Below are 15,376 nucleotides of genomic sequence, written 5' to 3'. Positions count from 1 at the left end.
TTTGGTCAATCATTTTAAGTCGCCTAGTCATCATTATTTTTATTAGAGGCTCAGTCACACATTTGGTAAGGTATGAAACCACCATCTTGTAAAATAAGCAGAATACAAGTAATATAGATAATAGGATTAATTGGGTCCTTACTATGAATTTAAGCCAAGAACTTCCATTAGGTGTGACCCAGTATATTCCCAGGTCATCTGAGTCAGTCTGTCCCACATGAATCACTATCTTAAAGGTAATGATATATTGACCTTCTTCGTAAGACACCCAGCCCAATTTCCTAGTGTTATTAAGCTGATTATCCTTAGTATGGTTTAAATGTTCCCAACATAAGGGAGCTTTTAAACTTAAGTGATTGTAGCCTGATATTAACTTTATATATCCATCCATAATTACATGAAGTTTCCTTCTAATAATGGGAGATTATGGCATTTGACAGAGATTTAGCTCACTGTTCTGACTGAGATTGAATAACCTTTAAAGAAAATTTTTATTCATGACCATGATCAGAACAAGTATAATTGTTTGGCCAAGTGAGGGCGATCCCATCTAGTAATAGTAATAGTGGCCTGAAGAGAACTATAATTTCATTTTTCTAGAGTAAATTTCCTACAGGCTATCCAGTTAGAGCCTTGGAGAGGAGAAATCCACTAAGGTAACCCAGAAGTACTAGATGTAGATAATTGATCATAAACCCAATAATTGGATTAATTTTAAAACTGTATAGGAGTGTGCCCGTGATAGAAAAAAATGATTCATATGCAAAAGTCTAAGAAATTAAGAAAACATGTATAATTATGCAGGTGAGTTTTGGCATCTTGTCTACTTCTGCTGTTGTCTTCTCATCCTGGTGTGGGCGTTGTTTTGTCTCTGTTTGAGCATTGTTTTAAGGTGAATTTGAGGTCAGCAGTCCTCTCTATAGACCAATGTGGTGCACGGGCCCTTTCTCAGTGGGAAATATAGATGCAAGTGTTCTGTTCACGAACAGAAACTTTTTCTGAGTTTCTTTTCCACAACCTTCTATAACTTCCTATTTTACCTTCAGAGTTTTCCTTGCACACAAAAATGTTTTCCTAAGTAGTTTTAATTACATTTTTATTAGAATTGTTAGCGCTTAAAAACTTTAATTTCTAGTAAAAACTAAGAAGTAACCAATTGTACACTAGCAATCTGTATATTGGCAAAATTATAAATACTATTTATAATTACTGAAAACATGTGCTTTCTTATAGATAATGTCTCAGTGTTACACCAAACATATTTATTAACAGTTATAAATATATTTAGTTTCCCTGTAAAAGGAAACCTATATTCAGTAATTAATATTCCAGTATCTTATTTTATTTGGAAATGATCTAGTTTTATTCAATAACCGTCCATCATTTAACTTCATTTAGCAGAACCCCGAGGTTTCAAGTTACCAAATACCTGGTATTTTTTAAGTGGATATTCCTAAGACATAATTATTCCTAAAGAGTTTAACTAAAAACTCTTACTACATTTAATTTACCTACAAAAATTTCATCATAACCAAGGTGTTTTTTTTTTCCAACAAATTTTTTAACAGAAATAATAAGATCTTAATTGACTTCTAGTAAATGTAGGTATAATAAAAGTATTTACTAAATGTTGATGACTTTAAAGATATGTCTGTATTAATTAAATCAACAAACTAATTTTAATATCAAATATTAATTTAATACTGACTATTACCCAGATCATACGAACCTGAAATTCATTTGGGTTAGTTTTTTTATACTTCTAAGAATTTATATAAGTACTTAATTTCCTTTAAGCCAATTAAATAGAGTTCATTTACAAATTAATTTGGTAATACTGTCTGGAGGTAGAGGCATATCTATAACGTACACACAGATATACAGACACAAACAGAGATCTCATAATTTCATTTTCAATACTCAGTCATGAATCGGGTATTACAGTGTAAAATTCACTAGTTTATAAATAACAGTGGGAATAAGTTAAGTTTACTTGCTTGAGTTTCAAAAGGCCTCTTTCCTCCCTTTTTATTTTTAATCTCAGGAATTGGAGATGGTCTATATAAGAGTAAGATAAGATTTCCTGAGAGCCCTGGTAGAAAACTTATATCTCAAACCACAGGAAGAGACGTGCAAGCTCCTCTTAGAAGGACTTGTTCCCTTAGGGTCAGAAATCTAGAAAGATGTTTTATCAAGCTGGCTTTCTCTAACTGTGTGCACAAAAGCCAGCTTGGAATGTCAAAAGTGCCCCATCATGGCCATTTTCAGAGTGAGATTTGCTTTAATTTCCAATTAAGTAAGTACTTGTAAGTATAAGTTCCATATGTACATTAACCTGGCTGGGATGTTAATGGAGGTTGGCTTTCTGATACCCTTCATTTAGCCTAATTGTGGAAAAACATTAGCCCAGCCTCCTACCTAATTACACAGTCCAGACTGCTTAGTATCTTTCAACTGAGAAAATCCCAGTATCTTTCAACTGGGGTGGGGGGTGGATTTCCCCCAGTGTCTTTCACCCAGCTTTCCCTAGGTACCTGTTATTCACTGCCAAATAAAACTCAGGATCATCAACCAATATTCAGGAGATCTGAGAACCAGGAGAGACTCACCTAAATTCACCTGGCCTCAATGAGGAAGTGGATGGGAACGAGGGCCCCTTGATTGTACCCAGGCTCTGAATCCTCATAAAGTTCAGGTGAAGGAGAGAAGTCTGTTCTGGGTCCTTTCATGGTCACCGAAATTGTTGACAAATAAAAACGCACAACATGAGAACTGTAAGTTTCAGTTTTATCTGGGGATTCACTGATGACCATAGCCTGGGGGACAGCCTCTCAGATAGCTCTGAGGAACTGTTTCAAAGAGGTGGGGGAAGGTCAGTATGCATGTGATTTGGGAGAAGAGGTACGTGCAGTCAAGCGCACATCTTGGTAGAAGATTACTGTTAGCCAAGAGGAACAGATATCTCTGTTAATAAATTTAGTGCTTTTCTAAGTATGGGAAGATGCAAGAATTGGTGTTCATAAAATTTTCTCCTGACTGTCAGAAGACCTATTCTGCTAGTTTTCCTAGAGCACAGAGTGCATCATTCTGGATCTCCACATTGAATTCTTTTCAGGATGTGTTGAAGGTCAGAGACTGAAGTGGCTCAAGCCTTGTAGAATCAGATGGTCAGTGACATTCTTTAATTGACAATGTGGGCAATAATAACAGTACCTACTCTCCAAGAGTGTTTTGAAAATTAAATATATCCATAAATATAGAGTCCATAGAAGACAATTGTTATATAGTTACTGTTGGGTTAATTAATAAGCATTTAAAAATAATATTTGGTTTCATATAAAGAATGAAAGAAGTGCAAATACATAATTCTAGAATTTACAGTCTTATTTGGAAAATATGCAGCATACCTGAAGAAATCAAGAATTTAAGTGCCCTATGCTAATTTACACATAGTTAGGATATGTAGCAATTACCATGTAATTGTAATGCAAGTATATATTTAAGTCTTAGTGGGGAAAAAACCCAAATCTATAGTTAATAGTCTTGTGTTAACATTCTGACTTTTCCAATTATCAGATGACTAACATCTAACAAATTCCATAAACTACCCAAGATTTAGCTTTATAATTGTAAGTAGAAAGAGTAACTATTATCTTTTGTGGTTGTTTTGAGATTTAGACATAATCTATATAAAGTATATATATAAAGTACTTAGCATGCCAAGTCAGGGGAACACTCTTGGTAGACAATTTTATGTTTTCTAAGAAAACATTTATTATGAGAGTATCTAACAATAATGATGACTTTATTTTTTTGCTTTGATAGTTGAAGTTCTGATACTATATCCAGATTCAGATATGTCTGGAACTAGTTGATTCATGTATATATTCTTTAATTCTCTATGTACTTCAAGATCATTGTGAAGAACTCCATTTTTTGCTCTACAAATTCAAATCCTGGCTTTGTATTCTTTATAGATATCTGAATTATAACTAATAAAATTATCTACCTAGAGTGTTCCCCTGACCTGGCATGCTAAGTACTTTATATAGATTATATCTAATCTCAAAACAACCACTAAATATAATAGTTACTCTTTATACTACAATTATAAAGCTAAATCTTGGGTAGTTTATGGAATTTGTTAGATGTTAGTCATCTGATAATTGGAAAAGCCAGAATGTTAACACAAGACTATTAACTATAGATTTGGGTTTTTTTCCCCACTAAGGCTTAAATATATACTTGCGTTATAATTACATGGTAATTGTTACATATCCTAACTATGTGTAAATTAGCATAGGGCACTTAAATTCTTGATTTCTTCAGGTATGTGGCATATTTTCCAAATAAGACTGTAAATTCTAGAATTGTATATTTGCACCTCTTTCATTCTTTATATGAAGCCAACTATTATTTTAAATGCTTATTAATTAACACAACAGTAAATATAAATATGTTTTCTTAATAAAAACAAAGTTTTAGAATCAACAGGTGATTCACTCTAAATTTGAAACTGAAATATGTTTCAAATTCTAAAGTTACCTTTATAGGTGGCAATATTACCTTCAAATATGATGGAAAGTCTAAGTTCTCATATATAACTTATTACTAACTATAGTTAAGTATATATAGGAAAAAATAATCAGTAAATCACTTGTTATAATGGCATACTGATTTGTTGAACATATATGTGAACTGTCATGGCTAAATTTTTTCTTCATTTATTACTTATCTCTAATTTATCAGAAAACACTATTAAAATTCTTTAAAATTTTTTTCCAAGATTCAGTTTGTTTAAGAGATGATTCCTTGATATTTCTGCTTCTCTTTATAGAAAAATTGCTGTGAACAGATAATGCTAGAGATTTTCTGCATGTTCCAAATAAGGAAAGGGATGAATTTATAGGGCATGGATCATAATTTATTTGGAGGAGGACTTAAAATTCAGTTTACCTTAATTTTTCCTGCTTATTTACTTCAGACACTTATAGTCAATTGCTCTCTCAAATCAGTTTAATTATATGTTTTACATTCTTTTAGTATATTCTTGAATAAACTTCCAACATTAACAGTCAAATTATAGGTTTTCTTTCCTTCTTCGTATTAGATAAAATATTTAACGTACTCAACCAAAGTTGCTCAATAAATATTAATTTCCCATTCCACTAACTTTCCAATCTACTCTCTTTTATGTTATCTATGTCTCTTCTTGACTGTTGCAATTATTATACAGATTAGAAGTAATGGACCCTCAGATACATAATAATTGTATAAATGATTAATAATTATATAAGTGTAGAGACATTTATCAATAGTCACTAAAAACCAATATTGTTTAATGATCAAAAATAATTTCAAAGATTTTAAAGAAGCTCTTTTGGAAATGTCTCAGCCAGAGTTGCTTTAATAATATAGGTTTAAAAAAATGCCTTCTCTGAATACATTCCCTTTAGTCAGAAAAATCAGGAAAAGGGCTTTAATATGGATGTACTCCTCAAACCCAATGCAAAGTGCCTTGTGAGTGGAAGACAGCTTGATTTCACTCTCATGGGATCCATGAATGAGGTGGTTCTATGTAAGGCAAAAACCACATAATTATGGAAGGCTTGGCCTCAGACAAAGTGAAACTCCCTGTGAGCTTTTGACTAGAGATTTATCATTAACTAAACACTGCACGAGAAACTTTTCTGATTATAACTTAGGCAAAAACAGGGTGAAAAGGAGGGAAAACACTTTGTAATAAGAGACTTCCCACGTTCTAAAAAGTGTAACACATTATTCAGATAGAATTTTAAAACAATGAAGGTATAGAAGAGTTTTAATTTTTAAATTGTATTTAATTGTATTATTTTAGATCTAAAAAAAAAGCCAGTAGTAAAATTTATAAAATGGGGAAGATGAAATGAAGAAAACTTAAAACAAACATTTTGAGGAATAGTTTAGCTGTAACATTTACATTTTAAAATGTTTAAGTTTAATTTATTATAAATTATATACATATATTTAATTATAAAGAAATTATATGTATGTACTTTTCATTTCCAGCTTGTTTTTTTATTTTTGGGGGAGAGGGGAACAGGGTTTGTCCTCCCTATGTTTTTGTGATTAAATTGCTAAGCTAAACGTTTATTTTTTAGCAAAAAGTACAATTTTGCTTGCTTTAGCAAGCTTAAGACCATTTAAACATGTAATTAATAAGTAGTTCACATTGCAAGAAACAGACCAAAACATCTGACAGCAGAGTAAATATTTTTTCTCTATTGTTAATTTGACGTGAACCAATTAAATCACTTGGTTCTCTCACTAAGAGTTTCTGATGCTTTACTCTCTACTCCTTTATCCCATGTTGATAAATAAAAACACCCCGGAGAAAAACAAATATTGTATGATATCACTGATATATGGAATCTAAAAAATATAACAAACTAGTGAATATAACAAAAAGAAGCAGACAGATATAGAGAACAAAATAGAGGTTATCAGTGTGTGTGTGTGGGAAATATAGGGTTAGGGGAGTGAGAGGTACAAGCTATTGGGTATAAGATAGGCTCAACAATGCATTGTACAACATGGGGAATATAGCTAATATTTTGCAATACCTGTAAAGGGAAAGTAACCTTTATAAAATTTTTATAATTGTATAAAAATTTTAAAAAATTAAGTTAAAAATATAAATAAATAAATATAACTAAGTAAAAAATAAATACATAAAAACACCTCAAATTATACATACCTTTCTATTCTCTCTTTTTGGAAATTTACTTTGTTAGACCTCCTGGAATCATCCTTAATTCTCTCTTGTCTTCTCTAATTTCCTCTTCTGTTCTCTCTTCTCTTTTAACCTGTTCTCTCCCTTCCACATTCACTCTCTCTCTCTGCTTCTTTTCCATAACCTTAATTGTTTTTCTATTTTCTGGAACATTCTATTAAAATTTATTTTTAATTTCTTAATTTACAAAACCTATTTCTTGTTTTATAAATAAAACTTGTTATAAGCTTCTTACTATTATTTATTAGGCTGAATATTTTCTTTTAACTCTGAGTACATTCATTGTTTTGTGATTTTGTGTCTTTGTTTTCAAAGACTTTTTTTTTTTTTTTTTTTTTTTTTGCGGTACACAGGCCTCTCACTGTTGTGGCCTCTCCCGTTGCGGAGCACAGGCTCCAGACGCACAGGCTCAGGGGCCATGGCTCACGGGCTTAGCCGCTCCGCGGCATGTGGGATCCTCCTGGACCGGTGCACAAACCCTTGTCCCCTGCATTGGCAGGCGGACTCTCAACCACTGTGCCACCAGGGAAGCCCTCAAAGACATCTTTTGCTCCTACCTTTGATTCAATTTCCTCTGAGTTATTTTGTTTATTTGTTTGTTAGTTTGACCTTTGCCTTTTATTATGGAGACTTGCTTTAAATGTCAGGTGATTTTTGACAGTCTTCATATATTTAAGAGCCATGTACTTACTATAAAACTAATTGAGAACTCTTTGTAGGTGCTAAACCACTAGTGAACGTCACTAGGAACTGAGTTAATTCAATTCTTTCACTGGCAGATTATTCACCAAAAATAACTGCAGGTCTTTTCCCTTGAGCTGGTTGTTTTTTCCCAAAGAGGAAAACCTAACATGTTTTGTCAATAAATGAATAAGCCTGGTGACAGCATTCTTGTATTTGAGTTGTGATATGGAAGTGGGGTTTCACTATCAACAGTATAGAATTTCATTTGATTCCTCTATTTTAGTTCAGTTCTTTAGCCAACAAATATGCCTGATGTACACAAATTTAGTTAACTAGTTCAATATTTTCAGAGAAGAGTGGTCATTTTTCTGTTTGGATTTCAGCTGCATACATACTTGTTTTTATTGATAAATGTTGTCTTTGTTGTCATAGCTGTTCTGTGGGTCTGGGCATACAATTCCCACCCATAATTAGCTTTCTGTTTACATCATTTTGTTAAAGCAGTTATTACTCATTTATCAATTTCCTCTTCTGTTCCTTTTTTTCTGATCTCTTTTTTTCTTACCCATTTGTTTTATTATTGTATATTCATGCCTAACTTTGTCTTCTTTATGCTTGAATTATTTGAAGGAACACAGATAGTTATTTGTATTTGAGTGACTCTGTCTCATTGATAGTGCTAAAATATTTAAGGTACTTTTAAAATTGTTTTCTTTTCTTATAAACTCTTCCTTTACCCTAAGGGTAAATTGTAATTGCTTCTGACTAGAAACACTTTACTCTATCCTGAGTTACCTAACATTTATGAATGGATAGAAATTATCTAAGAAGTGCATCTTTCGATTAAGTTTGCCTAATGCAATGTCTGCTAACTTGGCATCTATTGCATGGTACATAGCAACAAACATTTCTTTAAGAAACATTAAATTATTGAGTGAATTGTAGCTATTTCTGTACTTGCATTTCATTCATTGGCTCATTTAGTAGAATGATCAAATTGAGGAGTGATGAAAGGGAAGCATTTCCTAAATTTTATGTTGCTGTGTTGACAACAGGGACTGAGTAGCATTCATGTTTATATCTCCAAATTTACTTATTCAGTTAATAATATTTGAAGTCCTGTTATGGATAAGACCCTGTTAGTGACAAATCTATGATCCATTGAAGCTTACATTCTACGTGAGAAAAGTCAAATGGTAAGCAAATTCATACATATGTTGCATTAGTGTTTTAAATTTGGACAAGGATAATGAGGATGATAATAAAGGTATTGTTCCCTCATATAGAGTACTCAACACACACTTTTGCAATAATGTGGCATTTGAGTAGATTCTGAAAGAAGTGTGGGATTGAGTGTGTGAACATCTAGACAGAGCACATTCTAGGTGAGAGAAGAGCAATTGAAAACACCCAACAAGGTGAGGCAGGCTTTTTGAATTTGTGGGATTACAAAGAAGCCAGTGTCTGAAATGCAGTAAGTGAGGGACGCTAGGTGGATAGCAAGTTCTAGCTCATAAAGTTCCTTAAAGACATAACAAGGGCTTCAGAATTTACTTTGAGTGAGATTAAAACTTTTTAGAAGGTGTTTAGTGGAGCTGTAACATGATCCAACATACATTTTAATAAGATCTTTCCATTATATGGATAACAGATGTAAGGGCAAACCACAAGGAAAAGTACAAGTTATTAAAACTAAATTAAGAATCAGATAAAAAATTAGCATGGCAGAACATGATGGAAGTGATGTAAGTTATCAGTAGTGACTGGTTTGGGAATATATTAAAAAGTCAACAGGATTATTTTGTGGAATGAATGTAGTGTAGGAGATTCAAGAATACTACAAGTAACCACTTGTTCCAAACACAGAAAGATAGACTTGTCATTTATAAAGAAGAGTGGAGGAAGGGAGCTGTTGAGCAAATATGGGAGTTGGACAGAAAGTAATAGTTCAAATTGTTTACATGTTCTGTGTTGAGATGCCTATTTTACATCCAAACACAGATGTTGAGATTTCAGTTGGCTAAGTAAGTCTGGAATCTTGAAGTAGAAGCTAATTCTTAGGCTATGTTATGTAATATAGTTACACATAATTGTTATTCCTCTATTATTTAATGGGGTTACCAGTTTAGAATAAATTTTTTGAGGGCTGAGGATTCCTCAAGTTCAAACATGAAAATCCTTCCTGTATATTAAGACATCTTAGGAGTTCTCTGACAAACACCAAATGAATGGGATAGGAACCAAATTATTCCCTGAATGTGAGAAATAGGAAAAGATGTGTCTTTCCTAATGTAGCTGACAGGCTTTAAAAAAATAAAACAACTCATTATACCAAGTTTTGTGTTTTTTTCCCATTTCTGTATAAGCTCTGAAACTATTAAAAAAAATGTGTGCTAATGAGTTAGAAAGAAGTTAACGGGAAATTCTGTTTATGCTACACCTGTGAATGTCTATCATTATAAATAAAACATGGTAATTTATATACTTAGCAGAATGATTATTTATGTCTGGAAGCTAACACATTTCACTGTTGTTAATAATGACAGACAGAGAAGAAACAACTCCATTTCTCTTTCAAATGCCTCCTTTCTAGATAATTAAATTTCTTATAAAAGTATGTCTCTATTTTCCCTTTTAGGAACTCTTTCACGTTTGTATGTCAATTTGTAGTAGATATGTGTAAACTACTTTCTAAATAGATCTATAAATTCTGTGGATAAGTGTAATTTTCTAAAATATACTTACAACATTTATCTTATGACCATTACATTTAATAAATCTGAAAATATAATGTGGAGCTATCCTATACCAATAATTCCTTTGTTATCTTATTAATATCCACAAACTCACTAAGATCTATATTTCTCCAACTATCTACAATTAATGTTATTTCTATAATCTGATGTAGTCAGATTCTACCTCCGTATTTTATGAAATATAATGGCAACCTCTAGATGGTGCTTATTAAATTTTCCAGACACACAAGATAGGATGAAGTACACTTAATGAAAATTCTGTTTAGCTCCTTTAAAAGTGGCATAGAATTTTTATTCCTATATAAATTTTTATTTTATTTAGACAAATAGAAGTTGTATTTATCTCTGTTATATATTTTGAGTAGCTTTCAAAAGTTAGAATTTTGTTTTGGATGAATTTGAACATATCTAGATAAGAAATATATACATATATATTTGCATATTTAAAGCTGACAATAGTTTTATGCTGATATAAATTTTATTTTTCATTTACCAATTGCACTCCTAAGTGCTGTATCTATGACCGAACTCTTAACTATTACCTTAGAAGATATATGGTAGATAAATTTTTAGACTTTATGCATTATATGTACATAGCCACAGTTCAAACCTGTAGAATGTTTATAACTTATTTTATGTTGTTATTTTTAGCTCAAGTTTAATTCATGGGTAATAAAATAGTACTTATGAAATAATTAAATAAAACTCAATTCTATTTAGCCATTTAATTCTATCATGGTTGTTCAATCAGAATTTGCTTTCCTACTTAATCAAATTTAGGTATATACATAGTGAAAAGCATATCCAGTGTACTTAAGTCAGATTTATGAGTCATATTATTCTATAGAAAGGTCAGGCTTATTTTTCAAAAGGGAAACTGATTAAGCAAAAATTTTCACTTAAGAGAAAGAAAAATGATGGAAAGATGTCTTCAATAATATTTAAATATCCCAGCCACCTCCTTTCTGGGTTATGATTGAAACCCAAGTAAATAGAATTAGCATTTTCAAACAGAAAAGTACCTGTTAATATCTGAACAACTTTACTCATTATATGCAAATTAATCAATTGAGTAAATATATGAGATGACAGCAAAATGTGTACCTAATTTTTTTAGGAAGAGTAGAGCTATTAAAGGATTCACGATATAGGCAATGTCTTCTAATTCATATTATCCTTGTCCATTAGTTTTACACTTATTAGATATGAAGGCCTCAATTTTAAAATGATACATTTATTTACATCTCTCCCAACTACTTTACATTGAATATTTATGATATAACTTTTTTATAAGTCTCTGTGTGCAAATGTTTATACGTGTATATACGTTCATATATATTATAGAATGTGTGTACACATTTATATATACACATATAAATATATAAATGTATATATAACAGAAGGCATACCCACTGCTTTTTTTTTGTATTTCAAAGTTCTTTAAAATGTTCCAAATTTATTGACATAAAGTCATTCATAATATTCCATTATTAGACTTTTAATATCTTTACTATCTTTCATTCCTGACAAAAGTAAGCTTTTGTTCCTCCCAGTTTTGCAGTACAAATAAGAACTATAGTAGACTGTCTTTCTATTTCAGTCCTAGGGACGCCACGATAAATTCCCTACTGCCAAATATCCTGAAGGTAACATCAATCTGGTTATGCTTTATGCATGCGCTTGTTATAATCACTACTTTGTCTCTGGCAGTTGAGTGCTACACCAGAATTCTGCTCTCTAGTAGCTACTACTAATATATAAATCGGATTTAATGGTAGGGTCTTTCATTGCCATCTATTACTGATATTTTTAAAGATTCATGTACACTCTTATAAATGTATTTTTTATATTTTGGTAGAGTATCTCCGTGCCTTTCCAGTATTGAAAGGGTGGGAAAGTGAGTCATACTTAACACATTTGCTTCAATATTTCTATTTTATGAAGTCAATGGATTCATGTTTTTGCACTAGGCAAAGTTCTGGCACCTTTTTTAAAATTTATATATATTTTAAACTTATATATCACATGCCTTTATTTTTTAATACAAGTTTATTTTTTAAATTTATTTATTACTTTTCTATTAAGTATAATTGGCATAAAAGGGTAGATTATTTTCAGGTGTACAACATAATGATTCACCATTTATATACATTAAAAGATGATCACCATTATAAGTCTAGTTACCATCTGTTTCCAAAGTTATTACAATATTATTGAGTATATCCCTTATTCTGTATATTACATTCCCATGACTTTATTTTATAACTAGAAATTTGTGCCTCTTAATCCCCTTCACCTATTTCACCCACACTCCATACTCCTACCCTCTAGCAACCATCAGTTTGTTCTCTATATCTATGAATCTGTTTCTGTTTTGTTTATTCATTTGTTTGTTTTTTAGATTGCACATATAAGTGAAATCATACAGAACTTGCCTTTGTCTGACTGACTTATTTCGCTTAGCATTATGCCTTCTAGGTCCATCCATGTTGTCACAAATGGCAAGATTTTATCCTTTTTTTATAGCTGAGTAATATCCTGTTATCCTGACACATACATAATACATGTTCTATGTCCATTCATCTATCCATGGCCACTTTGGTTGATTCCACATCTTGGTTATTGTAAATAATGCTGCAATGAACATAGAGGTGCACATATCTTTTCAAATTAGTGTTTTTATTTTCTTCAAAAAAAAAAAAAAACAACCCAGAAATGGAATTGCTGAATTGTATGATAGTTCTATTTTTAATTTTTGAGGAACCTCCATAATGTTTTTCATAGTGACTGCAACAATTTATATCCCCATCAATGATGCATGAGGGTTCCCTTTTCTCCACATCTTCCCCAATGCTTGTTATTTGTTGTCTTTTTGATAATAGCTATTTTGACAGGTGTGAGGTGATATTTCATTGTGGTTTCATTTTGCATTTCCCTGATTATTAGTGATGTTCAGCATTTTTTCATGTACCTATTTGCTATCTGTATGTCTTCTCTGGAAAAAAATGCCTATTCAAGTCCTCTGTCCATTTTTTAATCAGATTGTTTGTTTATTTGTTTGATATTGAGTTGTATGAGTTCTTTACATATTCTGGATATTAATCTCTTATCAGGTATATTACTTGCAAATATCTTCTCCCATTCAGTAGGTTGCTATTTTCATTTTTTTATCATTTCCTCTGCTGTGCAAAAGATTTTTAGTTTGATTTGGTCCCGTTTGTTCGTTTTTGCTTTTGGTGCATTTTCTTCTAAGAATTTATTCTTTCCATTCTTACATTTAAGTCTTTAATCTATTTTGAGTTTATTTTTGTATAGGCTGTAAGATGGTGGTCCATATTTATTCTTTTACTGGACCTGCCCATTTTTCCCAACATCTTTTATTGAAGAGAATTTTTCCCATTGTAATTTTTGCCTCCATTGTCATAGATTAATTTACCTTATGTGCATGGGTTTGTTTCTGGGCTCTCTATTCTGTTCAATTGATCTATGTGTCTGTTTTTGTACTGGTACAATACTGTTTTGATTACTATAGCTTTATAGTGTAGTTTGATGCCATGGAATGTGACACCTCTAGTTTTGTTCTTCTTTCTCAAGATTGCTTTGGCTATTCAGGGTCTTTTGTGGTTCCATACAAATTTTAGGATTATTTGTTCCTGTTCTGTGAAAAATAGTTTTGGTGTTTTGGCAGGGATTGAACTGAATAGATATATTGCTTTAGGTGTTACATATATTTTACCAGTATTGATTACTCCAATCATAAGCATCATATATCTTTCCATTTATTTGTGTTTATATCAGGTGGGAGCCACTTTGGAGGGGCACCTGGATGGGGCATGGTGAGTGGTGCTAGCAAGGTAGATGACCAATGTCAAAAATGACACTCACCAGTGCCTGGCTAGTTAAGTAGAGGGAGAATTAAGACAAAAAAATAAAATAGTGCCCAACAGTGCTTCCAAAAGATTCTTTCCCCTTAGGCACTGGCCGTAAAATTAGTCAATGAATCTCCTTCACAAATGTCCCAGGTGTTTTCAAACCGCTGCCTTTGCAGTAAGACTCAGAGAGAGCAAGTTTTTGTATTAGCCTTTTAAGAGTAAACTCTCTGTTTCCTATAGCCTGCCAGCTCTCCAAGAAGTAAACCCTGCTGGTTTTCAAAGCCAGTTGTTATGGCTTGTATTCCCTGTGCTCGTCCTCAGGGCTGGAATGCCCTATGTGGGGTTTGAACTCACGGCTCCTTAGGGAAGGTCTCTTGTTTGTGATATTCCTTCTTTTTTTTTGAGGCGGGGGTCCCTGCACTGGGGGTGTGGGTCCTGCCTAGATTGGGTCTCTACTCCTCCTACTCATCTCAATGTGTTTTGTAACTTATATCCTTAGTTGTGGAAAAGCTGATTCTGCTACTTTCAGGTTATTCCCAGAGTTGTTCTATATGTAGCTGTAGATTTGGTGTGCCCCTGGGAGGAGGTGATCCCAGGATCTCCCTAGTCTGCCATTTTGTTCCCATCTCCCAAAGTTCTGGCATTTTAATTTTGCTTAATATAGGCCACAGTCAATTTCAATTCCCAGTGAACCAATCAATCACACTATTAAAAGCCCTCGGAGGCATTTAAGACAGAACACAGAATACTCTGGTAAGTACATATGAACTAACATTATGGAGACGTTTTTTAACTTGGATCCCAAAGAATTTTCCAGTGAGTTTTAGATACCATTACAATGAATGGCTAAATGCTTATTAGTAATAGTATTGGCAGTATGTACTCCATTATGTTTTCTGTATTTGAACTTGTTCCCTTTGAATCAAAATCACTATAAGGTTTTTGAAGAGATTAGTGACATCATAAAGCTGAATAAGTAGGTGACAAGAGATAAATACAGTTCTCTAGCTATTAATACTGAGGTGCAGATACTCTTTGATGTTGGCATGATCTTTTTTTTTTTTTTTACATCTTTATTGGAGTATACTTGCTTTACAATGGTGTGTTAGTTTCTGCTTTATAACAAAGTGAATCAGTTATGCATATACATATGTTCCCACATCTCCTTCCTCTTGCGTCTCCCTCCCTCCCACCCTCCCTATCCCACCTCTCTAGGTGGTCACAAAGCACTGAGCTGATCTCCCTGTGCTATGCGGCTCCTTCCCACTAGCTATCTATTTTATGTTTGGTAG

Source organism: Monodon monoceros, unplaced genomic scaffold (assembly GCF_005190385.1).
Source record: "Monodon monoceros isolate NGI ecotype Baffin Bay Population unplaced genomic scaffold, NGI_Narwhal_1 Super_Scaffold_8, whole genome shotgun sequence".
In the NCBI taxonomy this organism is placed as follows: Eukaryota; Metazoa; Chordata; class Mammalia; order Artiodactyla; family Monodontidae; genus Monodon; species Monodon monoceros.
The sequence above is the reverse complement of the archived record's forward strand: the minus strand, read 5'-3'. Positions refer to the sequence as shown.